This window comes from Callithrix jacchus, chromosome 16 (assembly GCF_049354715.1).
Source record: "Callithrix jacchus isolate 240 chromosome 16, calJac240_pri, whole genome shotgun sequence".
Classification (NCBI taxonomy): domain Eukaryota; kingdom Metazoa; phylum Chordata; class Mammalia; order Primates; family Cebidae; genus Callithrix; species Callithrix jacchus.
This window is the reverse complement of record NC_133517.1, coordinates 74,553,684-74,578,563: the sequence shown is the minus strand read 5'-3', so window position 1 is coordinate 74,578,563 and position 24,880 is coordinate 74,553,684. Positions and strand designations below refer to the sequence as shown.

Below are 24,880 nucleotides of genomic sequence, written 5' to 3'. Positions count from 1 at the left end.
GAGCCGGGCCTGCAAGCGCGCCCTTCGGTCCCACGGTCCGCCACTGCACGTGGTCAGGATCAACAGTTTGTTGAGCTCATCAGTGACACCTTGAACTTTTCATAAAGAAAATGGGTATTGCACCAGGAGGGTTTGGCTGCGGCCGCCGCGCGGGGTCGTGCTTAATATTCAATGATCTCGCTCGCGCCTCCCCCTCCTCTTCTCGCAGAAATTCCACCGAGTCCGTTACTGGGCTCAGACTTTTAAGTTAATTTACCGCCCCCCTACCTTGGCCAGTAACCAGCGCCTTTAGGGCTAGCCAACCCCCAAGCTCCCGCCTGAAAAAATGACATTTCGCCGGCGTCTGCGGAGGGGGCTGAATTTCACTTTGTAACTTTCTGCGGAACCCGAGCCCGGGTGGCAGCTCGGGTGGTGGTATCGTATGCAAATACGCATGCTGACGTTACAGATCATGTGGGTTTTGGCGTAGATTCCCCACTGATCGAGGCATTTTTTTCCCCTTTTTTTTCCTTTTTTTTTTTTTTCTTTTAAAAATTTTGGCCACAGTTCTCCGTACGGGGGCTTTTTCTGTCTGTCTGTCTGGCTGGCAGGCTGGCTTTCCCCCTCTTTCCCACGGAGCCCGAGCCTGGCGCCCGGTGGGGAGTGGGGAGTGGGTGGGGGGAGCCAGCAGAGTTCCATTTTGGAACGCCCGTGCCGCGTCTCCGCGTTCCCAGCCCGGTTCCCCGCGTTCCCAGCCCCGGCGCAGGTAAGAAACTTCGCCTCTGCGCGGAGCCCCCCCCCCAGCCGGCGCCGCCAGCCCCGAGCCCCGCACGCCGGGCGCCGGCCACTCCAGCCCAACTTTCCCACCGCCGCCGTTGCCGCGGCTCCCGAAAATGTGTTGTTAATGGGACTTGGCCGGGTTTGTGATTGGAAGAGGGGTACGGAAGGGGGGGGTGTGCAGGCTCTTTTTGCGGGTGGGAGGAAATGAGCGGATACAGAGAGGAAAGGAGATTTTTTTAAAGAGTTTTGATTACAAGTTTGGATAAATGGGAGCCAGAGCGAGGAGGAGGAGGAGGAGGAAAAACATGTCTACGTTTCCCTATGTCGACATAAGCCACAAAAAAATATGGCGTCCGCTTTCGACAGGGCGTTACGTAGACCCGACTGTTTTTATTTATTTATTTCGTGGCCGTCTCCCTCCCTTCTTGGCCAAACTGCGGCGCTTTGTGCAAACGGGGCAGGTCCCGCGGGGACTCCACCGGGACGTGGCCCCGTCTCCGCGCGTTTTGGCAGGCGGGGGGCTGCGTGTGTCTGCTCCCCTCCCTCCCCCTCTCCCCTCGCTCCCCTCTCCCGGTGACGATTCGCCGTAACGTGGTGGCAGGAAGCATGACGCCGTGGGCCGAGGCTGCCTCTGCTCTAGTCGCTCCCGGCGGCTGCAGGCAGCGGGCGCGCAGCGCGGGCGGCCGCCGAGCTACCTGGCGGGGGCAGGGCCGGAGCGCGACGCAGTCCTCACCCCTGCTCAGGTGCAGGGGGTGCCGAGGGGAGCCGCGGGACCCCCAGCCCTGCTGTCCGCTGCCGGCTGGCCCGAGCTTCTGCCAGCCCGAGCCCACGTTCGCCGCCCACCCCCCGCCCCGAAACGGCAGCTGGCGCTTTTCGTCTGCCCCACGAGAGGTTAATCTTTGTTGGTGTTGCAGCTTCTTTGTGGCTTCCCTAGGACTTGGTATCCTCGGCTTTGCAAACTTGCCCTTTTCCCAGCCGCTTTGCAGGAGGCTGCGGAGACGCAGATGAGCGGAAAGTTGGAAAGCAGCAGGCATCACAGGACGGTCTCTTTGGCCTCGTAGCTGTGCTGAGACTGGGAGGCGGAGGAAGAGGGTTTGTCAGGCTGGGGAGAAAACTTGATGGGGAAGCCAAATTGTGATTTGTTCAGGTTTCCACCTGATTGATAGGCTTCAAAGCCAGTGGGGGCTCTACCTTCAACTGTTTCGCGGTGCCTTTTGTTTGGGGCGTGGAGAAGGATGAATCCGGACTTTCCCTCGACCCCTCCCCTTTTAAAGACTGGTTGCTCAGCTTGGCCCCCTGGGACACTGCCTTTTAGGCCCTGGAGTTCTTCCCCAACCTGCTCTCTGATCACTTTCTCTCTTTTAAGTTAGCACATCCTCGGGTCTCAGGCAGGCCCTGAGGAGCAGAATGGAGGAGTTAGGGGGAGAAGATTCCTTCCCCAGCACTTCTTGGATTGCCCAGACCTCCCACAATTACCCTCTTAAAACCACACACACACACACACACTCACTGTCTCCTTTATATAGGGCGGAAGTTAATGCCTGTAGAAGCGAAGGGAATGAGGTTCTGAGAGCTCTTCCAGATTTGAGTCGAAAGGTGATTTTCTGTTTATGAGGGCAGCGAGTTTAAGCAGTTCACTCCCAGGGCAGTAATGTCAAAAAGCGTTTGGATGACGACCAAGTGGAATAAATATCTTGTAAAATGGGATGTTTAATAGTAAAAATAGATTAAGGGAGCCGTCAAGTGGTTGAATGGGACTAGCATAAAGGTTTAAGTTTAAAGGGAAAGTTACATAAAGCTGTAGGCACAGCTTCTTTTAAGGCCAGAAGGGGAAAAAAATCTACAAGTAAGGCTGAAATGTGTCACTGACAGTAATTGGACCGGTGATGTGTGGAAATATCACTTTTTGAATGCTCTGCTCGGGGCGACTGTTGTCTTGTGCACTTGTACCTTTCTTTCTAGCCAGGTTTGCTGTCAGCTAAAGGATGCACCCGCAGATCATGCTTAAGGGGAAAATGCAAGAAACCAAGGTTTTAGGGCACATCAGCTATTAATGTCCATTTAAAGGGAAAAAAAATGCCACCCGTTTGTAGGCGCTAAAGAAAGGATATTCCTGGTGATGTAAGTGCAGTGTATCTTGACATGCTGAAAGGTGACCCCCCCCCTCCATGTTTCTCATCCACATCAGGACCATGTGATTTGGCCGGATGCTGTACACGTATCAAAAAGAATCATGGCAATGTTTGATAACAGTTACTAGCACTGTTACAGTGTGAGGCACGATGCTGTATATTTTACATGCTTTAGCATTGAATTCTCACCACAACCCTGTGAGCTAAGTACTATTATTATCTTTCGTTTATGGTTGAGGAAATGGAGACTCCCAGAGGTGAAGAAACTTGCCTGAACGACACAGCAAAAAGCAAATCCAGGCCTAAGTTCACAGCCTTAACCAGTCCATTATAGTAGCATCCAGATACGTGAAGTCACAGAATAAAAAAGTAAAGGCTCAGGTACAGGCAGAAAAGAGGGAACAGTAGCCACCATCCTGATTTCTGAACACCAGAATTTACCTGGATTTTATTCCTTTATTCATTTATTTAGCAATTGTGTTGATTTTATTGATTCAGCGACTGTAATGTTCATTATACTAATAAGAACCCATAGTCATTGAGCACTTTTGTATGCCAGGCACCATCCCAAGTGCTTATGACTAGACTATTTTGTCTTCATGACAACTCTGATGTAAGTACTCTCATTCTCTCCTTTTTCTAGATGAGGAGGCACAAGCCCAGAGAAGTTAGCTAACTTGCCCAAGACCAAACAGCTAGTAAGCAAAGTGGCATCCCCAGAACACACACACTCTGCTGTTGCAATGCACAATGCATAACCAGATGTTATGGAAATGCTGGGGAGACAGAGCCCCCTCATAGCAATGCAAAGCACTGCTTGCTCCAGGCACCGTGGAGACCTCCTGCCCTCTAGGAATCTGGGCCCACTCCAGGGAGGCACTCATTAAGCCAAATCAAGCAGGCTTAGTTAAGTGCTCTAATTGAGAAAAGTAACCACTGTGGAAGCAAAAGGAAAGGCATGAATCATCTACCCTGAGGGGATCACAGAGGATCTCCTAGAGGTGGGAGCAGCTGACCTGCCCCATGAATGAAGAGGAGCAATGTCTGCAGGTGTAGCAGATACCATTGCATTCAGCTGCTAACAGCAGAATCTTGACTACCAGTGACTTAATCAGATACGGACTTTTTTGTGTCAGACAATGGGTTGGTGGGGGGGGGGTAGGTGGTGAAGGGGGACGATGCCTCAGCTGTGCCATTGGAAAGCCAGACTACTTCTTTCTATTCTACCATGCTTAGAGTGGAGGCCTTTGGTCTTAGATTTACCATCTCATGGTAGGAAAGTGGCTGCTACATCTCCAGGTCTCACATTTGCATTCCAAGAAAGAGAAAAAAAGAATGAATGAGGCTCAAAGAGCTTTTACCCAGTACAGCGTGACTGCTGTATCTGGAAAGGGGCATCTCTCTCAGGGACTTCTGTCCTTTGCTCATCAACCAGAGTTGTGCCACATGGTCACTCCTGCCAGGGAAGAGCAGTCAAGTATTTTTAGTTGTGCCCATTGCTGTCATGAACAAATTGGGGTTCAACCTATAAGGCAGAACGGGTGAAAGGAGGAATGGTTGTTGAGTTGGCAGGGAGGGCATGTGCTGCCCAAGAAGAGAAGAGAAAGAAGGGCCCTGGGAGCAGTGGGGAGGTACCCTGGGGAGGTGGAGAGGGGGATGCAGGGAAGGCTGTGCAAGGAGATGATGCCAGGCTTGGGAGTGGACCTGGAGGAGGTTGGATTTTAATCTCTATGTACTAGGGAGCTATGGCAGGTTTCTGAAGAGGGATTGTCACGTGTTTTGGGAAGGGAAGACTAAGACTGACAGCAGAATACCTTGTGCAGACAAACGAGCTTGGTTCTTATTTGAAATAAAATGAGTTCTGGAAAGTTTCAGGCCAGGGGACCAGTTTTGCCTTAGAGCAAAAAGAAGACAATGTGCAATAAAGAAGTGAGGGATGATTTTCTTTTAAGTCCTGTCACTAAGAATCCAAACTTAACCTGATGTGAGTCAGCTGTCCTTTCTGGATAATTCAGTTAATGGGACTGGAAACGCTGGAAGGGGGTACCATTTACTCTCCAAACACTACACTGCCCTTTTTCCTGACCAGGGCTCCTGGGCCCCAGCTGCAGCTCCACCACTCACCTTTGGCTGTGACCCTCACCACTGCTTTAAATCAAGGGGATGATATCAGAGGATGTCAGAGGCCTTCCCAGCATCAGTGACATCACTGCACTCCAGCCTGGAGAATGCAGAGGGCCAGCCTCTCTGATTCTCTTTGCTCAGGGTATTACCTTTATGACTTTGAGCTATTACTTACCTCAGTTTTCTTATCTCTGAAATGGAGATCATTTTAGTAGCTGCGGTATGAGTTGTTAGGAAACCTAAGAAATTTGTAAAAAGGCTTAGCATACACCTCACACATGAATTGTGTTCAACAAATCACATCATCACTGCAGTCACCTCAAGGAAGTGACTTGATTGTAAATTTGAGCTGCCGAGTAATTAGCATGTGTGGATTTCATCATCAATCCCAGGGCCCTGAGCCGTCTCATTGTCATTCCCCTTTTGCCTCCCCCCACCCCCAGTACACACATACACTCATTCTGTGGCAAGTCTGAGCAACTGCTGAAATGGAAACCTGACTCTGGAATATCACAGCGAGATGCTAGTGCGTTGTTCGGATACTGCAATGTGGTGTGTCTTGGCCATGTCCAGATAGTGCAGCTCAGGAAGGTATGCTTGGCTGTGCCCTTTGATAGACAATAAGGTGGACCTCATGTTCTGTATTGACAAGATTATTTCATTTTGAACTGAAAAAATGTTCTCCTGATTCCCCTCCCCCACCCTTCTCGAATGCCCCTACCCTACATTGAACAGGTTGTGATTTTAAGAACAGCCACCCACAGTCTTCTTCCTGTTCTTACACTTGTATTTATGCAGTTAGGAGGGGTTGATTGGCAGTGATTTTGTGTGTGTGTGTGTGTGTGTGTGTGTGTGTGTGTAACAGACCCCAGAAGAAAAACATTCCTGACAACAGTATATCAATTTCCACCCAAACTTTAAGATGGAATAGAGACACCAGGGCCAGAACCTGTTTTCTTGCTAATACCTCTCTTTACCCCTTGGTGAGCAATATTCACCTGTTAAAAGCCACAGTTCACACCCTTTCTTCCTTTTTCTCTTCCCCACTACTCCCTAACATTGGAAGAAACACTTAGTGGAGATCAATCTTGTTACACAGTGTTTCACTGCAATGATATTTAACACATAACAGAATCTGCAGTGAATGAAATTTTTGTGCTATTGATCCATGGGGGCTCAAATATGAAGGAATGTGAGCCAGGCATTCATTACAGTGTAAGAGATCTGTGGTATATTTTAGGGGCGCACATGCCTAGTTTGGGATGGAAGAGCAGGGAGACCATACCGAGTTTATCTTGCAGAGGGAAATCAGCAAAATCCTGGGGACCATTTCCTGTTAAGTTCAGGGTCGGGGAATAGATTCATGGATCTCTGGGGCCTCAGGGAGTAGCCAAATTGAGTTAGCTCTTTCTTTAGAAGGAAATCCTCCTTGTTGGGGGCCCAAGGGCCACTTGTGTGAGAGAGAAAAGGAGCCTGCTATTGAGGAAGAGAAGAAGGTTATGAATGAGAGTTTCAAGGCTACAGCCTCTCCTTGCCCTGGTTGGATGCCTGCAGCTGCAGGGCTTGAAAACATCTGCAGAACACCGAAGAAGGACCAGAAGTCTAAGTTAAGGAGGAAGCAGCAGGCACTCATGCATGCCTGCATACGCTGTGCAGAGGTGACCGTTTAAATCAGTGTTGCAGAAAAGACTCAAGAAAAACACTCCTCAGCAGGCCTGACAGTTATGCCTCCACAGCCATGTCATCCCCCAGAGCCTGGTCCACTCTGGCTGGTGAAACTGAACAAATACAAAGCTCCTTACACAACCAGCTGCACAAAGCTCCCCACATACCCAGACACAGCACAAGCACACAATGTTCACTATGTTAGGAGCAGCAAGAGCCCCTAAAAAGTAAGCACCTACTATGTGCTAGGCACTGTGCTAAATACTTTCCCTTCATTGTGTCATTTAATCTGACCCTGAGGAATAAATTGAGAGCCATGGTGTAATTCCACTTAAAACATAGGAAAAACAGGCTGGCGAGGTGGGTCACACCTGTAATCCCAGCACTTTGTGAGGCCAAGGCAGGTGGATCACTTGAGCTCAGGAGTTCAAGACCAGCCTGGCCTACATGGTGAAACCTCATATCTATAAAAAATTAAAAAGTTAAAAAAATTAGCTGGGTGTGGTTACACACACCTGTAGTCCCAGCTACTTGGGAGGCTGAGGCAGGAGGATCACTTGAGTCCGGGAAGTCAAGGCTGCAGTGAGCCATCATGACATCACTGCACTCCAGCCTGGGCAAGAGAGCAAGACCCTGTCTCAAAAAAATATAAAAAGATAGGAAACCAAAGTGCAGAGGGGTTAAGTATTTATTCAAGGTCTTAAAGAAGATAGCAGAGCCAGGATTCAAACGGAGGTTAGTCTGATTCCAGAGCTTACATACAACTGATGTTGTATGTAAGTCTCCTGGAGGCCTGGCCCACATCAGCCTGGAAGAGGACGTGTGGGGAGAAGGGATGGTTTTAGATCGTGCTTTGGGATAGTCTGATTGCTTTTCTGTCTGATAAGGGGTGTAGGGATACGTGCCTGCCTGCTAGAGCATGCGCGCACGTGTGTGCACGTAAGAGTTTAGTCAAAACAGGAGAAAATAACAAATCCGTGCCTGTTATCTACAGCTCCCCAAAACACTCCTCCTCAAAAAGGGGCCATTGTAAAGCATCTATCAGTGTCTCCAACAGAACATTCTCCAGGGGCATTGCGCCCTCTGCCCTCTCCTCCCAGGGTCTGGAGGGAAGGAATCCCCGTGGGCCAAAAGCTGCAAAGTTCGAGCTGGAGGAGAATCTGGGTGCTCCTTTCAGGATGCCAGTAGCCTCACCAGCCAATGGGGGAAGGGGGTGGAGGAAGCAGGCGGAGGGAGAGTGGAGAATGGCTATGTTGCTGTTTTTATACAATAAAAGAGGATCATTGTAATTGGGAGCCTTTGAATCATAACACGTCTGCCTATGGCTCTCCCCAGCTGCAGAGCCATTTAGTTAAATAGCGCACAGAAAACTCCTTTCAGCTGATACTACGTTCCCGCTGTTCCTAAAATATGAGACTGGGCTGAATTGCTCTGAGGACAAAGCCATCTCAGCCCCCACCCCAAGCTCCTGGGTGTACCCAGAACCCCCTAGGGATCTCCATAGCCTGTGGAGGAGGAAGTTTTGAACTTATGTTCATTTGCGTGGCACCCTGTCTTTTTGAAAATAGATTCTTTAAGATATTTGCACACAGCCTGGTCAGAGCTGGATGTCATGGTGAAGTTGTTCGTGGCAGTGGCGGTCTGGAGGGAGTAGAGAGAAGCCAGGAGGTCAGCACGGGCAGTGATGGGGTGTGCCTTTGCTTTTGTGTGGAGCGGGTAGAGAGATAATGCAGTCATGTGGACTGACAGATAGAAGCTAGAGAGACTACCTTCTGGCCAAGACATTTAGGGGAAAAGATGGGTTCCAGGCAGGAGAGGATTGAAGTGCCAGCTCTCTCCTAAGTTCTCCTAATAGAGAACTCTGCGGTTTTATTATCTTGTAGAACTGCCTGTAACTTTCTTCCGGGGAACTTGGTGTTAGAAAATTGATTCTGAGCATGTGGTGAACTTCTGCCAGAGACACATAGTCCAGGAAAGCCCGAAGACTGCACATTGTTTCCAAGAATCGGGGCTCTTGGGCAGACAGAGCCACAGAACCGAACCTGTCTTGATCACTTCACAGTTCAGGGTAAACATTCCAAAGAACAGAGAATTTGCATTCGACAGTGTGAACTTGGACAGTGCCTGACTTTGGCGCTTTTAGAACGGGATCTATGGATTTCCTTATACAAGGCATATAATGTCCTCTGGAATCAAGGAAAGTGGATTTTGAAGGATGAGTCTGATAGCCACATGGCGCATTGGTAAGATCCATGAATGCTCTAGCTGAAAAAAATGTTTAGGGATCACATAGCCCAGCTTGAGGAAACTGAGGCACGGAAGGGTAAAATATTGGCCCAAAGTTGCACAGTCCTACAGGCATGTATTATTTTTCTCCTTCTCTACAGTCTAGCTTAGGCCCTTCTGTTTCCTCGGGCAGCCGGCCCATCACAGCATCTTCCCTCCCCACTTCCATTCCTCTTCCCATTCAACACTCAGTGCCTGCCAGAGGAAGAAAATAATGTTCCTGCCTTCAGGAGGTTCGCAGTCCTGGGCACTCAGCCACCCTATCTGCTCATGCTAGCCCTCACTGACATCACAGGCACAAATTCTACATGCGTTTTGTGGGTGTGCTCAGGCAATCCTAAGAGATGTTGGGATTCTGTTTTGGTTTTTTGTTGTTTTTGAGATGGAATCTTGCTCTATTGCCCAGGATGGAGTGCAATGGCACATTCTCAGCTCACTGCAACTTCTGCCTCCCGAGTTCAAGCAATTCTCCTGCCTCAGCCTCCCAAGCAGCTGGGACTACAGGTGCGTGCCATCACGCCTGGCTAACTTTTGTATTTTTTTTTAGTAGAGACGGGGTTTCACCCTGTTGGCCAGGCCAGTCTCAAACTCCTGACCTCAAGTGATCCTCCCATCTTGGCTTCCCAAAGTGCTGGGATTACAGGTGTGAGCCGCCGTGTCCAGCCTGATGTTGGGATTCTGTTATTCCCATTTAACAGACAAGAAAGTACAAAGTGGGGAAGTTCTTTATCCAAGAGTTCTGGAAGCCAGACGGGCTTGCACCACATCTGATGTTCATCAAGCCTGGGCATGTTTAACCCCTTCTGCCCTCCATGCACCTGTGGCTCTAGCAAAGGGGCTGTGGCCCCTCCTCCATGGCTTAGAACCCATGGCTGAGCCACAATCCAGCACTAAGGATAAAAGCACGGACAGGCGTGCATTCAGGGTCTTCCTCTGCCAACGGTCTTCCTCACCCATGATTTTTCCCAATTTATTGGATGCTCCAGATATCTGCATGCCGTAGCCCATGTCATTTGTACAGCAACCCTACTGATACATATTCATATTAACCCCTAGATAATATGAAGGTCAGAGCCAGAACTCGACATAGGTCTTTGGAATCCAAGACTTGAAGAGTTTCACCCACATCAGGCAGGTGCCTGCAGCAACTGCTGCAGGCAAAATAGCTGATTGGGAGACCTGTGTGGGCACGGGCAAGTCCCTTAGAGACACAGGAGCATGGGTGACTGCCCACTTTAGTTCCCCCAAATCCCCCTAAAAATGAAGGCACTTCAAGGGAATCTAGGCAACTTTTCAGTGAGCAACAGATACTGACTTGAGCGTAAGTATTAAGATGATGTATAGGGGCCAGGTACAGTGGCTCATGCCTGTAATCCTAGCACTTTGGAAGGCCAAGGTGGGTGAATCACCTGAGGTCAGGAGTTCAAGACCAGCCTGACCACCATGGCAAAACCCCATCTCTACTAAAAATACAAAACTTAGCCAGGTGTGGTGGTGCATGTTTGTAATCCCAGTTACTTGGGAGGCTGAGCAGGAGAATCGCTTGAACTTGAGAGGTAGAGGTTGCAGTGAGCTGAGATCATGCCACTGCATTCCAGCTTGGGTAAAAGAGTAAGATTCTCTCTCAGAGAAAAAACAAGATGATGTACAGGATACTCTCAGGCATTGCACAATGCTGTGCCACGAGTATTATTATTAGCCCTATTTTCTAAAATAGCATTATTGAGATATAAGTTACGTACCCAAGCCTCACCCACTTTAAGTGTAAAATTTATTGATTTTTAGTATATTTACAGAATTAAGCAACATTACCACAATATGACTTTAGAACATTTTTACCACTCCAGAAAGAGACCCTGTGTACTCATTAGCAGTCTCTCTCCATTCCCGTTTTCTTCCACTCCCACCCAGCTTAGCCCAAGCCCTGCACAGCCACTAATCTACTTGCTGTCTCTGTAGATTTGCCTTTTCTGGACATTTTGCATAGGTGAAATCATACACCATGTGGTCTTTTGTCTGGCTTTTCTTCTTTCCCTTTGGAGGTTCATCCAAGTTGTTGCACGTATTAGTGTTTTGTTTCCTTTTATATCCTGTTATGTGGATATACCACATTTTGTTATCTATTCACCAGTTAATAGACAATCAGGTTGTTTCTGCTTTTTGGTGATTATGATGCTGCTGCTATGAATGTTTGTATACAAGTCTTTATTTAGAGATGTGTTTTCATTTCTCTTGGGTAGATACCCAGGAGTGGAATTGCTGGGTCATGTGGTAACTCTATGTTTAACTTTTTGAGAAACTGCCAAACAGTTCTCCAAAGCGGATGCATTGCTTTTATGTTCTCACCAGCAGAGTATGAGAGTTCTGATTTTGCCGCATCTCTGTCCACCCTTGGTATTGTCATTAGCCCCGTTTTACAGGTGAGGGAACTGAGGCACAGAGAAGGGAGGGTCCCATGGCTAGGGTGGAGGAGCAAGACACACACATCTTCCTGGTTAGTGGACTGCCCAGGACCAGGACTAGAGAAAAGCAAATCAGGTACCCAGCGTGCGAAATTGAAGGTGGCACCCACTCTCGGGTTCATACAAGTGCAGAGTGGCACCTGAGAGAGAGTGCGTTCTTAAAGTTTCCTTCCTGGGTACTTGGTTTGCAGCATACCTCACCCTAGTCCAGGCTCTGCCACCACTCAGCTCCTAGTGTATATGGCAGTGTGCTCAGTGTTGTGGGGTGAACACAGAGATGGCCACACCGCTGCCCCTTCCCTGGAGTACTCACTGTGGCTGGAGAACCCACACATCTGCAACTCCCACAGCTAGCCTGGCTAGACTTGCAGAGCTGAATTGCTGCTCACAGGGTTGCTGTGAGAATGACAGGGGATCATACCTGTGAAGCACTTAGCTCAGTGCCTGGCACCTAGGCATGCCCCAGAAGTGCTAGCTGGTGTCGCTGTTGTCATTGGCAGATGTCTGACCTTAACTCCTGTGAGGATGCCTCTAAGTCCCTATAGGTTGAGGGACATCCTTGTGCCTTGCATCTGTGGTGGGTGGTCCCATACTATCCCATGAAAGAAGAGGCCATTACCCAGGGACCAGGAGGTGGCCTGGGACAAAGGAAACTGGACATCCAGGCCTTCCTCAGCCCCACTGATCCTGACCTGGGCCTCACAGGTCCCAGCCACAGAACCCAGAACTGGAGCTCATGGGTTCTGCTCTGGGCTGTAGATACTCCATGCCTGGCTCTGTTATATCCTAAGCCAGAGTGTATTGCCACCCACCCCATACATGAGAAAACACCTGCTGGATGATGCTTGGGACACCCATGGTGAGCAAGGGATGGGCTGGCCTTGGGTTGTCTCTGCTGAATGGTCAATCCCCCAGTTTTCCCCAGCTGGGAGTAGGGGCCCTATCAGTAGCCTTTGTTGTAACCAGCTCAGTCTGCCGGCCTTTCAGGGTTCAGTTCGGGGAAGGGAGTACTAATTGATCTGTTGTAGATTTGGGAAATAACTCTGAGAATTCTAGATGAATAAGAGATGCTTTGGTTACAATGATAGAAGTGATGAGAGCCTTCTTGCCAGTTTGGTCAAAGGCTACGTAGATTCCACAAATGGCTTAAATGGACTCACCCCTCTTAATCACAGACGCTCAGGGGGCTCTGCCTCTGGGAAATACTGCTTGCTGGCAGGACCATGGGACCAACGGCATCAGACCTCCTGCTGCCACCGTCCCCAGCCCTGTGCGCATACCATGTCCTGGCGCCCACCTGCTGGCACACCCTGAGTGTGGGCCATCTGCTGCTGGGAGATACCTTTTGTCATATACTGTCCACCAGTCATTGTAAATGTGGGTTGGTGCCATCCTGAGTCCTTGAATTTGCTGAACTCTGGAGCTTTATGTTTGATTCTTACCTCCCTACCCCAACCCCCTGACACCTGAGCACCTGGGCACCCAGCTTGCACTGAATGATTGCTCAATAAATACTTGCTCAATTGATACACAGAATTCAAGAAAAGAGAGTCTGGGTATGTTGAAATAGGAGTGTGACATCTTGCACAAAAGTGAATAGAAACTTTTCCAGAGTTGACTTCTTTTTCATCTGTTTTATTTTGCTTTTTTCTAACAAGAGGGAAGGAGGAGGTCTTATTGGAAGGAATACATGTTGTGTCATCTGTCACCAAGCTCTCCCTTCCCCCTTTCTCCACACCACTGAAGTTCTAAGACACAAAATTTGTTCATGTTTCACTAACTGCCCAAAAACTTCTCCTGGTGACTGCTTTCCTAGGGGTCACAAACCCAGATGCTTTCAAGAACTTTGCAGGTAGCATGAAAGAGTGAAGAGGTCAAGTGTAGAATAGTAGGAAACAGTGGGAGTGGGTCAGAGTAGAGAGCATATGTCCAATCTAAAGATATTTAGATTTTTTAATGGACTCTCCAGTCCACTACAGACTGACAGTTGTAATTTCTGACCCATAGGATCAAGTCCAAATTCCTGACCCTGGCATGGTGGCTCTTTAGAGCTGAGCTCTACCCACCAGGCATGCTTTGCTCTAAAGCCTTCCTCGTCTTCCCCAACTTCAGTTATATCAGACTGACCCCTGAACCCCAAAAGCACTGTCCTCTCTCCCCTTTCATTCCTTCTCTTCAGAAAAACTCCTGTAGTTCCTTTTTCCCAGAAAGACTGTCTCCAAGCTTAGCAGAACATACTTTTTTCTACTCTAGAGATATTTGTTCTCTCCTCTAAGAGGTCAATGTCCTATGGAAATAACCTGTTATCTTAGCTGATGGGTTTTGATCTATTTGTACATCTGCCTCCCTGAAATACTACCAGCCATTCCTCCACCCCAAGGGAAAGGTTCCTGTTTGTCTCTGTATTCCCAGCACCAGCACAGGGCTGGCCCACTTCATAAGCTCAAAATGAATGTCTGTGGAATGATTGGATGGTTATATGAATGAGGAAGTGGCTCTTTCACTGCAGCCTGTAGGGAGTTCTATGCTCCTGGATTGGCACAGGTGCAGAATGAGTTGCTGCTCGCTGCTGCCCCTGGTGGCAGGTCATTGCCACAGCTTGGAAGGACCATTACTGGACTATTTTGTAAGGAAGCAGTCAAGGCAGTGTCTATCTCAGGCCAGCTTTGTCCCAAGTTCAGGCGCTCTTGACCTATCTTGGCCAACCTGCCCACCTCTCTGGCCCAGCCCTGCTGCCCTGTCTGGACACCTGGCCTCTGGGTGCAAGCTGGGTCCACTTCCTCCCTTGGGCTTGGCCTCATCCCTTGTTTCCTCTCGTGAGCACCGTCTCCACCCTCCTTTGTGGCACACAGAGCCCTCTCACAGCTGTCCTTGCAGGATCTTTCTGCTACTTCCAATACTAAACTTTTTCCTTTTTTATAGAGTCTGAACTTGAGACCAAACTCTATCTGAATCGTGGTAGGGAGGCAGGATGTAAGCGTGTTAAGTGTCAGCCATTGAACCAAGCATGTTGTATACTATACCTTGTTTTATATTATTTAATCTCAACGACCCCCTTTTGTAGAAATTTTTATACTCATTTTACATATAAGGAAATTGAGGCTTCAAAGAAATTAACTTGCTCGAGTCACACAGTAAAAGGCAGGGCTGGGATTTGAAGCCAGGTCTGAGTGACATCTGAGCCCATATACTTGCCCTGTCACAGTGCTGGACTGTTACGTAAAGGGCATTAAGATTCTTTGTTAAGGCCAGGCGCGGTGGCTCGTACTTGTAATTCCAGCACTTTGGGAGGCCAGAGTAGGAGGACACCTGAAATCAGGAGTTCAAGACCAGCCTGGCCAACATGATGAAACCCTGTCTCTGCTAAAAATACAAAACTTATCCAGGCATGGTGGAGGATGCCTGTAATCCCAGCTACTTGGGAGGCTGAGGCAGGAGAATTGCTTGAACCCAGGAGGCAGAGGCTGCAGTAGGCTGAGATCACGCAACTGCACGATGGAGTAAGACTCCACCTAAAAAAAAAATAAATAAATAAGTCCTTAGCAAGTAGGATAAGTAGACACTGGCCCTGGCTTTCCCACCAGAGTTTAAGATTTTGCTTTGAGAGACCACACAACAGAAACTAATAACAGCATCTTTTTCCTTCCCTTTGGAGGCACTGCTTAGCACTAACACAGCTTCTCATCCTCAAGACACTTGTCCTCTTGCAGTTGTCACCAGTGGGATGGTGGGGGACAAAAACATATATATTTTTTGAGACAGAGTCTCTGTCTGTTGCCCAGGCTGGAGTGCAGTGCAATCTCAGCTCACTGCAACCTTCACTTCCCAGGTTCAAGCGATTCTCCTGCCTCAGCCTCCTGAGTCATTGTGATTACCGGTGTCCACCACTATATCTAGCTAATTGTGTGTGTGTGTGTGTGTGTGTGTGTGTGTATTTGGTAGAGACGGGATTTCACCTTGTTGTCCAGGCTGGTCTTGAACTCCTGACCTCAGATGATCTACCCGCCTCTGCCCCCCAGAGTGCTGGGATTACAGGGGTGAGCCACTGTGCCTGGCCAATTTACTAAATCTTAATCATCTTAGTGTGCCATGTTGTGTAATAGGAAAATGTGCTTGGGATTCCAGTCTACTATTTGCGTGTGCATATGCCCATGTTTAAGTAATAGAGAGTAGCAGACCATTCTGTAACAACTGTATGTAGGGGAGAAAATCCAGTTTCCATTCTCTCCCTTTTTAAGTTCTTTGTGGAGCCACTCTCCTGAAAACAAAAGTCAGATTAACAAAAGAAAAACAAGCAAACATTTATTAATTCGTGCTCTGCCCATCAGGTGGGAGAGGCCTTAGTTCAAAAGTATTTCTTTCTCAAGGTGGTAGCTTAGGAACCTTGCTTAAATAGTATTTTAACAAAGAGCCATAAATCCTATGTAGTGACAAGACAAAGAAGAGAGCAGTTCCCGTCTTGAAAAGGCGGGAAGATGTGGGAAGACAGTAAAATCTGTTCCCAGATTCCTCGGGTGCCTGCTGGTGCCTCCAGTAAGGAAGGATTTGTGTCCTCTCATCAGGCAGACGCAGGCTGGCAGGGCGTTCTTCTCCATTGTCAGTGTCTCACTTACTGATCCTCAGTAGTTTGGAGAACAGTATTTTGGATTCCTTCAGGTGCAGGAAACCTCTGGGATGGGCACTGGATGAGATATGTGACTAGTCGGGTTAGGCTAAGCTATGAAACCGTGGCAGATAAACCCCGACATCCCAGTGGCTTCATAAGGCAGAGTTTCTTTCTTCCTCTCATGAAGCCCACTGAAGGACGACAGCTCTGTAAGGCAGCTTTCCTCCAAGCTGGGACCTGGGGATCCATGCTGCTAAAATGTTGTAGCCACTTCATTTGAAACAACTGGCTTTCAGGCTGCCAGAGGAGAGGAAGAGAAAAGGAAAGGGGTACATACCCACTTCTAAAATTGCCACTTCTGTTCACACAACTTCGCGTAGCTGCAAGGAGCCTGAAGACTGTGGGGGAAGCACGTGTCCATTGGGCCAGTAGTGCCTGTTTCTGCCCAGAGAGCCCTGGGCTGGCTGTGCTGCCTCGGCAAGCATTGTGCCTTGTTTTCTCTTCTGCTCACAAGGCAACCGGTTTCCCTTCTACCTCTAACAGGATTCCTGAATCCAGGCCCACAAAGAGTTTCGTGGCAAAGCCCAGACCCTAACAGAAGCTTCCCGACCCTTAGTCCAGTGCCGTCTTTGACACTAAGGACAACGCTCAACTGTCCCTCCCAACGGGATGTGAAGGAGCAGTCCTGGGCTCTGAACTGCCACCCAGACATTAAAAAAAAATTTTTTTTGCAGCCTATTTGCCTGTCTTACGTTTTGTAGGATACTATTACAATTTGGTTTTACATTGAGCATCCAGTCTGGCATAAAGAAAATTAACATTTAATGAGCCTCTAATTACTGCCAGCACTAATGATACTGAGCATAACAATAGTCATGCTAATGGCTGAGAGTTACCAGGAGGGTTCAGCGTGCCCGGCTGATTCTCAGAACTACACAGATTAATTAATCTGTATACTCCACCCAACTCCCCTGGGAGGGCATCCCTGTGGTTCTCCTGAGAGAGGCCTAATTATCTCTATGGAACAGAGAAGGAAACTGGGGCTTGTAGAGGTGAAGCAACACAGTGAGGAAGGGGCAGAGCCAGACCGGTCTAGCTGATTTTAAACCCAGCGCTCGGAGGGTACACGTATGTTGGGGAATACAGAGAAGGTCAGGGTTAAACGCCAGCACTTGAAAGTTTTCTGTGTATTCAGCTACGCCTATGCATTCGGGGTGTATCAGAAGTGTTAGGGATGCCGGACCCTTTGTTCGTTCCAGCAGGAAATATTCCAGCCCCTACTATGTGTCAGGCACCATGCTGATCAGGAGGGAACCTACAGAGGGAGCTACTGCTTTCAGTCTAGACTTTTGTTTATTCTCCACTGAAGTTCCTTGATTTTTAAAAACATCATTTAAAGGTAACTGCAGATCTTTGATCTCATGTTCTGCCAAGGAATGGTGGTGTGTTTGAATTTTGGCTCTGAATACATTGCATCGGGCAGATGGCTGGGCGTGTGATGGCTCACACCTGTAATCACACTTTGGGAGGCTAAGGTGGGGGGATCACCTGAGGTCAGGAGTTTGACACCAGCCATGACCAACATGGTAAAACCCTGTCTCTACTAAAAATACAAAACTTAGCTGGGTGTGGTGGTGCACACTTGTAATCTCAGCTAATCGGGAGGCTGAGGCAGGGGAACCCAGGAGGCGGAGGTCGTGGTGAGCCGAGATATTGCCACTGCACTCCAGCCTGGGCAACAGAGTGAGACTTCATCTCAAAAAAAAAAAAAAAAAAATACAAAAATTAGCCAGGCATGGTGGTGTGTGCCTGTAGTCCCAGCTACTTGGGAGGTTGAGGCAGGAGAATCACTTGAACCCAGGAGGCGGAGGCTGCAATGAGTGGAGGTTGCAGTGAGCTTAGATGGTGTCACTGCACTCCAGCCTGGGTAACAGAGTGAGACTGTCTCAGAAAAGAAAAGAAAGAATAGGATCCTCTTCAACCAGCTGATCCTGTGATTAACCAACCAGGCATTTGTTAGTTACCAATTTTGTACTAGTTCCTGCGGTGAACAGTCAGCCCACCACGATGACAGCCAACATTTGAGATCACCTAGTCCAATCCCCTGGGGTTTTTGTGGGAGAGGATTTGGAGGCCCTCTGTAGGTTGCGCATTGTCCAGGATTCCTCTGCTACTTTAGAATGTGCCCATGTTAAAGCTGGCTCCAGAACAACAAACCAAGCCCGTGACACAAACAGTGCTCCCCGCTCCTCTCCACTTACATGAAGGAGCGAGCACGATAGAGTGTTTCACCACTCCCAGCCCTTTTGATGATAAGCCTCTTCTTTTGATCCTGATCACCACCTACAGTGCGCAGGGCAAGAGAGCCAGTCAAGCCTCATCTCCCCACGCAGCTGCAAGTTTGAGGGAGGTGGGTTAGACAGCGGCAGCTCTTCCCTCCATCACAGAGAAGGAAAATGACACGTACAAAATAAAACGCTAACTAGCCATGGACCTGCGCTAGCACCCTGTGCTTTTGGCTTCTGTGCCACTAATTTTTTTTTTTTTTTTTTTTTTTGCTTGTTTTTTAGTATCAGAATTTCATGCAAAGTTTTCTGACAGCTAATCATTTAAAATGGGTGGCGGTAGGGGGTGAAAGTTGCGGGGGATAAGAATCCAGAGAAGTTGCATCTATTAAATATTATTTTGGTGAACTTCCACTTTTTTTTAGCTTGTTTTAAATTCTGGAATCTTTGTTCCCATAAAAATAATACTGTGATTTGCTTATCTCCATGGAGTACAGGACTTGGTTGTGGCACTGATAATCCATGACGGAAGGCTGAGGGCTCAACCTCTGTGACTGAGGAGCTCCTGGGGTAGGTGACCTGGTAGCATCCTGAGCTCCAGGAAGCATCCTTCTTTCTCAGATTCTGGAGGAGATTCCTGTCCACCTTTCTCTCAACCCTCCACCTTTGCTTTGTAGGAGTAAGAGACCTTAACATTTACTTTTTTTTTTTTTTTTTTGAGATGGAGTTTCACTCTTGTTGCCCAGGCTGGAGTACACTGGCGCAATCTTGGCTTATTGCAATCTCTGCCTCCCAAATGATTCTTCTGCCTTAGCCTCCCAAGTAGCTGGGATTACAAGCATATGCCACCACACCTGGCTAATTTTGTATTTTTAGTAGAGACAGGATTTCACTATATTGGTCAGGCTGATCTCAAACTCCTGACCTCAGGTGATCCACCCACCTTGACCTCCCAAAATGCTAGGATTACAGGCATGAGCCACTGCGCCTGGCCTAAATTTACTTTTAAGAGAAGAAAATGCTCTTTGTTCCCTCCTAGCTCATCTGGTACAGCAGGAGTCAGCTTGTCCTGCAGTTCAGATGGCCTTGATAGCAGAAGACACCAGTCACTGTTATGTCCTTTTCATCCCAGCCCCCAGCACATCCCGCCCTCTTCCCCTGTCCTGGGTTTGAATAGTAGCTATAGCCAGAGTCATGGTCGTCCCTAGTGTTTCTGCTATGAGGCATCCCCGTAAGGAAGCTGGTGTGTGGTTGCAAACCCTGGCTTCTGCAAAGACTGGAAGGGAGTCTGTGTGTCCTGGACAGCATAGTGGAGCCCCCGAGCTGTGGCGGGCACCTCTTGTGCAGAGGAGGTGCTCAATAAATATCTGTGGAATTTCTGAGCCAGGCAGTGTTGATGGACCCACAGTGACACTTAATCAGGACACAAGTGATTGGAGACTTGGCACATTGGGGATTTGCCCTGGCAACTGATGAAACATCTTTGCCACATGTGTTATCAGTAATCCTAAATTCAGTTTCACCGTGAGTGCTTGATTTAAGCATGAGAATGCTGTGGTCACTGAAAAGCCAAGTATTTTTGAAACCAAGGCAGAGCGGGGGCAGGCATTGGGGAGGGAAAGAGAGAGAGGATAGAGAGAGAGAGCGAGAGGGAGGCTGCAGAAGCTAAAGGACTAAGAACCTCTTTCGCCTTTCAAAACCATGTGGGGAGCATGCCTGAAAGAGTTGTCAAAACAAAAGCAACAACTGGAGTTATGGCTTGTGTAGACAGGTGCACGTGCCCGCAAACATACAAACATGCAGAGCCAAAACATAGCACAACTCAAAAGTTAAATATTTTTGAGCCTTTTGCTTGACGGTACATAGGTATTTGTGTATAACTTTAACAGCATGAAAGGCACATGGAAGCTGATGATCAGTTTTGTAAGTTCCAAATTGCAGGTGATTCAACTCTGCAAATCAAGGCTTTCAATGAGTGAAGAGGCTATACATTTTCTGTAGTGTTTGGTGGCTTGTTTGTTTAAAATAACCTATGAAAAAATTTGTAATTCTAGGTTTGCAGAAAGAGACCATTTATTGCTAATTACCTACTTCATTATAAGTATCTGTAATAAAATTCTCAGGGCACATTGGGCAAATTATTTTAATAAAATAATTACTTAAGTAAACATATTCCTGCAAATTTCCCATAATGACTCTGTGACATGGAGTTTCCTAAGTTAGGAATTGACAGCTGTCCTCATGAATAGGATTTTGACATGGGGCTTATATTTGAGGATCCTGGAAACACAGGGAGGTGTTTTCATTTCAGAAGACAAATCAAGAGACTAAGGAGTCAGGCACGGTGGCTCACATCTCTCATCGTAGCATTTTTGGAAGGCCGAGGTAGGAGGATTGCTTGAGGGCCCAGGAGTTCGAGACCAGCCTGGGCAACATAGTGAAACCCTTTCTACAAAAAAAAGCCATGCTTGGTAGCGCACACATATGGTCCCAGCTACTTGGGAGGCTGAGGTGGGAGAGTCACTTGAGCTTGGGAGGTCAAGGCTGCAGTGAGCCATGATTGTACTGCTGCACTCCAGCCCAGGCAACAGAGTGAGACCTCATCTCAAAAACAGAGATGAAAGATGCAGAGATGTTTCATAATATCCTCCCTTGCCCTAAACGCACATCTGGAGGAAGATGACTGCCAGTTCCGGACACTCTGGCTTTCTGTTTAGATGTGCCGACATGGAACTTTTCTACGATTCTGAAATAAGTATGAGACCTGAGAGAAATTCCATATGCAGATAGGGGTCTGGGATCACCCTGTCCAGCCACCCACAGCTGCTGACTTTGATTGGGTCATTTATCTCCTCTCTGGCCTCAGTTTCCCCATTTAGAAAGCGGTGGTGGCTGTACAGTCCCTGGAGTCACTTTTTTTTTTTTTTTTTTTTTTTGAGACAGTCTTGCTCTCTACCCAGGCTATAGTGCAGTGGCACAATCTCGGCTCACTGTAGCCACACCTCCTGGGTTCAAGCGAGTCTCCTGCCTCAGCCTCCCGAATAGCTGGGATTACAGGAGTGTACCAACACACCCAGCTAATTTTTATATTTTTAGTCGAGATGGGGTTTCACCGTGTTGGCCAGGCTGGTCTTCAATTCCTGGCTCCAGTGATCTGCCTGGCTTGGCCTCCCAAAGTTCTGGGATTATAGGCATGAGCCACCATGCCCAGCCTCAAGTCACTTTTCTTCTCAGCAATCTTCAGCTGGGTTGACTCTGCCCATCCCTAGGTGGCAGGGTTCTGTGGCTGTCCTAGCTTCCTTGCATGGCCTCTTGACTCAGGCCTTTCTGGACCTTGTATGTAAGGACTTGCCTTCCCACCCATATTGCCCCCACAGAACATGTCATGGCATTTCTGGAGAAAGCCCATGTGGTATTAAGCAAGCAGGCTGCCTTGCATGGCCCCTGCTAGTCCAAGCCAGGGGATATCAAGGCCATATGTCAGCAACTGATTTATATGGAAGCTTCAGGAAAGGGAAAGAGAAAGGGGGCAGAGGAGCAGGGCAGGAGATGTGTTCCAGGTCTCAGCACCTGCCTGGTTAAGTGAATGGGTCGTGTCAGTGAGGAGGCAAGCTGGCAGGAGCTGCCTATTCACCCTTCGTGTTTATTTACTGTTCTGGGCATCCCTGTTTCTCTTGGGAAGTCACTTTTTCCAGGGCTGGAGGAGGATGGCAGGCTGCCACCCAAGAATGCTCCCCTGCACCCCACCCAACCCCCAGTTAGAGCTCCAGGGCACCAGCGGGTGGCAGCAGGAGATGCTTTTAGAAATAAGAAGGGCGTCTGCAGGTGGTGTTGGGGGCAAGTGTGAGTGGTCAGCCCAGATTGAAACTCCCTCCCCATCCCCTGTTCCTGGAACAAGGGTGGGGGCTGTGGGGTTTGAAGACATAAAAGTGAAAGCTGCAAAGCAAAGGCAGCCAGATTTCCCCTACCTCCCCCCACCCTGCCCCTAACAAACAGCTCGCTCTTAGGTAGTGGCGGTGTGAGCCAGGTTTGTCGGTGTCACCACCTGGGGCCTTTTTGTTAAGGATCCTGATAGTGGCCCTGGCCCCGCCTCGCTCAGACATGCTGCTGTCTGCTGCTTCTCCTACAGGCTTTCACTGGTAGAATTCATGTCTTGCCTCTTCAGTCTCAGCTCTCCTGCCACCTCCATCCTTCCCCATCTCTAGACTAGGATTTCTCCATCTCAACTCATTTGGGCCTGGATCATTCTTTCATGAGGGGCTGCCCTGTGCATTTGTAGGGTGTGTGGCAGCATCCTTGGCCTCTGCCAGCTCCATGCTGGCAGCACCTCCTCTCCAGCTGGGACAACCAAAACTGTATCCAGATTTTGCCAAATGTGCCCTCAGGGGCAAAATGGTCCGTATCTCCTCTTCCCCCATGGAGAACACCTGGACGAAATCACACCCTCTGTTTTATCTTCTTCACTGTGTGAAATGGTCTTGTTTTCTTTTGGTCCCAGTAGGGCTCCCTGGCAGCTTATGATCCTCACCTGAGCTTCTGAAACTCCCAGTGCCCAGCCCCACCCACATGATTAAATCAGAATCTCTGGCATATCGGTGCACATTAGAGAAGCTTCCCAGGTGAGCCTGCTGGGTGGCCTGTTTGAGGCTGGCTGCTGTCTCCCCTCCCCCAGAGGAGAAGCCATTAGATGGAGGGCCGGGGCAGGCTTTGGTCAGTATATAGAATAGTGCCTGGTGCCTGGCAAGGACTCCACACTATAAGATACAATGAATGAAAAATACTGCAGAAAACCCGTCATTGCTGGTAGATGTTTGTAGGGCGTCTTTCATTTTTGTCATTTATTCAACCATTTATTTATGTATTTATTTTTTGAGACAGAGTCTTGCTATCACCCAGGCTATAGTGCAGTGGAGCAATGTCGGCTCACTGCAACCTCCGCCTCCTGGGTTCAAGTGATTCTCGTGCCTCAGCCTCTCAAGAAGCTGGGGACCACAGGTGTGCACCAGCTAATTTTTGCATTTTTAGTAAAGACAGAGTTTCACCTTGTTGGTTAGGCTGGTCTCAAATACCTGGCCACAAGTGATCCGCCCACCTCGGCCTCCCAAAGTGCTGGGATTAGGGTTGAGCCACCATGCCCGGACCCATTTATTCAGTCATTCATTCAACATTCGTTAAGAGCTTGGTAAGTGCCTGTTGTGGTGCTGAATGCCAGGGAGGCAAAGATAAGGAAAACCTGGCTCCTGTCTTCTGGGAGTCTCCAGTCTCCTGGGAGGCACACTGGCGGGTGCACAGGGTGGCCCATATAGGGAAAGAATTGCTAGGCTGGAGGTAGGCAGAAAGCAGTTCAGATGTTGAATAAGTAGTGCCTGAATAGACACTGGAAAGGCGCCCAGTGTCTCCCAGTGAGACGTTTTACTTGCATTTTCACACTTGAACATCATCACAACCCGGCACCATTTCCGAGCTGAGGAAACTGAGGTTCTAGGAGGTCACCTAACTCTCTTGGGGTCACCTGCCTATCTGTATCCCAGCCTGGATTCAAACCCAGGTCTGTCTCACTCAGAAGCCCATTTTATTTCCAACATACAATGCCATGTCCAGAGTTGAAACTAGAACGCAAGGCCGTGGATTTCCTTGTGCACCCAGCGGCCACTCTGTTGCCTCAGTATGTGCATAGCTTAAACCCACCCCAGTCATCCCCCAGCTGTAGACTCCAGGTGTGTTCCAGCCCCTGGAAGATTACCTCTGAAGTCCCTTCATCTAAACTCTTGCATTCTGTGATGCTAAGAATCAGGCTGTCTTAGTTTGGGTTCCCCAGATGCAGATCCTAAGGCAAAGCTCCAAGTGCAAACAGCTTATGTGAGAAACGAAGGGAGCTCTGGGGGGTGGGGGGGCGTTGAGGAGAGGAGGTGAGACCTGGAGAGAAGGAAGCCAGGAAATAGAGGGTTGTCAAGCAGGTGACCACAGTGGGGAGCTCTGGGTGCCAACACAGATCACATGCCTCAGTGCTGTCCCACCTGAGTATTGAGACGGGTGTGGAACCTGTTCACCAACTCCCATCAGTCACTGGCCGTGGGCTGCTCCCAGAAGGAGCGTAATTCTCCGATACTTCAGGCCTGGCCTGTGGGGAGCAGAGCAGCCACTGAAAATCAGAGTGACCCCCCAACCCCAGCAAGGAAACATAGGTACTGACAAGCAGAAGTGAGGCCAGTGTTCACTGAGGTGGGAAGGACAGGGGGACGTGGGCCAGCCCCATAGCATCTACTGTGGACTCAAAGGAGCATCTCATGAAGATCTTTCTTTTTTAAAAGTTGTCAGCGCCCCTGTGGAGCTCCTGTTGCATACAGAGTTCCATGCCACTTTCAAAGGTTTGAAATACAACGTAAGAGCTTCTGTCCTAACAGAACTGGCTGTTGTGGGTAGATTGCCGGAGCAGCCCCGTATAGGCATCATCTCTCTACAGACATCAACATCACAATGTCTCAGGCGCATCTCCCCGGCTCAGCAGTCGTGGCTCCTCATCACTGGGACCCAACCTCATTACTCTTCCCTGTCCCCTGC

The 24,880-nt window shown here is 48.7% G+C and overlaps 1 protein-coding gene across 1 annotated transcript in view; it reads left to right on the top strand.

Annotated features, from left to right (window-relative positions):
• Positions 1 to 556: 556 nt before the first annotated feature.
• Positions 557 to 24,880, top strand: part of ZHX2 (zinc fingers and homeoboxes 2) — a 188,301-nt gene continuing 163,977 nt past the window's right edge. The window contains exon 1 of the mRNA XM_008983306.5: positions 557 to 745. The gene's annotated coding sequence lies outside the window, so the exon portion shown is untranslated. The remainder of the gene's footprint in view (positions 746 to 24,880) is intronic.